The sequence below is a fragment of the Macrobrachium rosenbergii genome, chromosome 12, assembly GCF_040412425.1.
Source record: "Macrobrachium rosenbergii isolate ZJJX-2024 chromosome 12, ASM4041242v1, whole genome shotgun sequence".
Lineage (NCBI taxonomy): Eukaryota > Metazoa > Arthropoda > Malacostraca > Decapoda > Palaemonidae > Macrobrachium > Macrobrachium rosenbergii.
This window is the reverse complement of record NC_089752.1, coordinates 45,988,033-45,990,080: the sequence shown is the minus strand read 5'-3', so window position 1 is coordinate 45,990,080 and position 2,048 is coordinate 45,988,033. Positions and strand designations below refer to the sequence as shown.

At 39.5% G+C, this 2,048-nt stretch overlaps 1 long non-coding RNA gene across 1 annotated transcript; it reads left to right on the top strand.

Annotated features, from left to right (window-relative positions):
* The first annotated feature begins 260 nt into the window (after positions 1–260).
* Positions 261–1,046, top strand: LOC136844227 (uncharacterized). The gene is made up of 2 exons (XR_010854780.1): positions 261–647; positions 895–1,046. It is a non-coding gene; the product is annotated as an uncharacterized lncRNA (long non-coding RNA).
* The last annotated feature ends 1,002 nt before the right edge of the window (positions 1,047–2,048 follow it).

Genomic DNA, 2,048 nt, shown 5'->3' with positions numbered 1-2,048 from the left:
GTCAATATTCACACCCGTTTATAGGTGTGAATATTATCTTGCCAGGGAGCTGTAAAGAGTAGCGCCAAAATAAGCTAGGAAACTCTTCTCCTTCCCTGCTTTGGGTTGGTTTGAACCTTTGAAGGTCGGGGTAATAAGGGCTCAGAGAAAATATAATAGTTTGGGGACAGTAAACTGGCTTTGCACTGTTTTCTTTGGTACAGGGAAAGAAAATCGTTTTCTATGATATCCGGGTCGGCGATCTGGGTCAGGACATCGCCCCCTACCCCCTGTCCAGAAGCAATAAAAGGTCAGGGCCAGGATAGCTCTCCCTCACACGCGCTCGCTAGTTTAAGCCGAGAACAAGTCCAGTCTCGGGCCGTTGCCCCTGCCCTCCTCTTCCGCTCGCCGCCACGTGGATCCCATCGCCGCCCTGTGTGCCCCGTGTTCCATTCCACGTGGCCTTAGAAGACTGCAAGGGGGATTGCAAGTCTTCCAAACGCGAGCTGACATTAAACAGCGGCCTTTTCATCATCCCAAGGGCGCCCTTTTCCGCCCCAATCTACGATTTGAAGAAATACCTTGGAGAGGGAGGCTACCATTTATCCACGCTCCCACACGTGTTTCTCGGCAGAAGACGTCGTCATCCCTGCGCCCCTACAAATGTGGTAATATACCCAAAACGAGTTGCTAGTCACGATTACTTAGCCCTTTTGCATTTATTAATCTCTGGGCCTATAACTTTGTGTTCCCTGATATTCCTTGGTTCAAGCCAGGCCCACGTGTTCACAGCTTCTTTCCTCTGAGTCACAAGTAACGCCTCGGGGAGTCCTTGGCGCCTTCAGTGCACCCCGAGTAATTCAATCCCCAAATTCCAGCATTAGATGTGTAACGTGGGTCCAAATATCGTTTCAGAAAGACGCCTGTAGCAGAATTATCCTTGGTCCGTGTTCCTGGCATTCCCAAGCTCCCCCCCCTTCGGGAGGACTTCTACGGCAGTAATTTACCGTATTTTCAGTTAATTTTCCTTTTGACCTTGTGTGCTATCAAATATAACTATTTTTATATCCACGTGTTTCACGCACTTCCCCTAGTGAAGAGCCCTCCGCTCCGTGTACTTCTTTTTGTTTGTGTTTTATATGTCCTGGGTATCTTACAAGGCCATTTTCGAGTAAAAGTAATAATTGTGGAGTCATAAGATCCACCTGCACCAGGAAACATATAAAAATATATATATATATATATATATATATATAAATATATATATATATATATATATATATATATATATATATATATATATATATATATATATATATATATATATATATGTATATATTATATATATATATATATATATATATATATATATATATATATATATATATATATATATATATATATATATATATATATATATATATATATATATATATATATATATATATATATATATATATATATATATATATATATATATATATATATATATATATATATATATATATATATATATATATATATATATATATATATATATATATATATATATATTCTAGGCTTACTTCTCAGCCTAGATTTAAGGTAATGTAGACCGGGAGGCGTTGTGTTTCTATCGTTCTGGAACAAGTTGAACAAGTTAGTTTACTTAAGGACAAATTGTTCTTCGGGTTCTTGACTGAAAACGTCGCAGGGTTTTTCTTTATTATCCCCTTTAAAGTATAATTGTTCCACCCGGGTTTAATTGCTGTTTCTTAGGGAAGTCGGCTGGACTCGAGACTGAAATGCGCTAAGTCCAAACTTAGACTTGAAAAAAAAAAAAAAGTTCGGGAGAGCTTGTAAAAAGTCTAAGTTCAGTTACCGCGACATGGCAACACCCTCAAACTCCGCGCACACAGTCTGTGCTTATTCTGACTCTGACTGCCTTCTCCTCCTTCTCCCTCTTTCTCCCTTTTATGTTGTTTGTTTCTGGTGTCAACCGTGATGTCGTGGTTCGGGGTGTGTCAGCTAAGTCCTTGTTCACCCTCTCACCTGCTTCACTATTCACTGTCCAGTTCACCGTTTTCTAA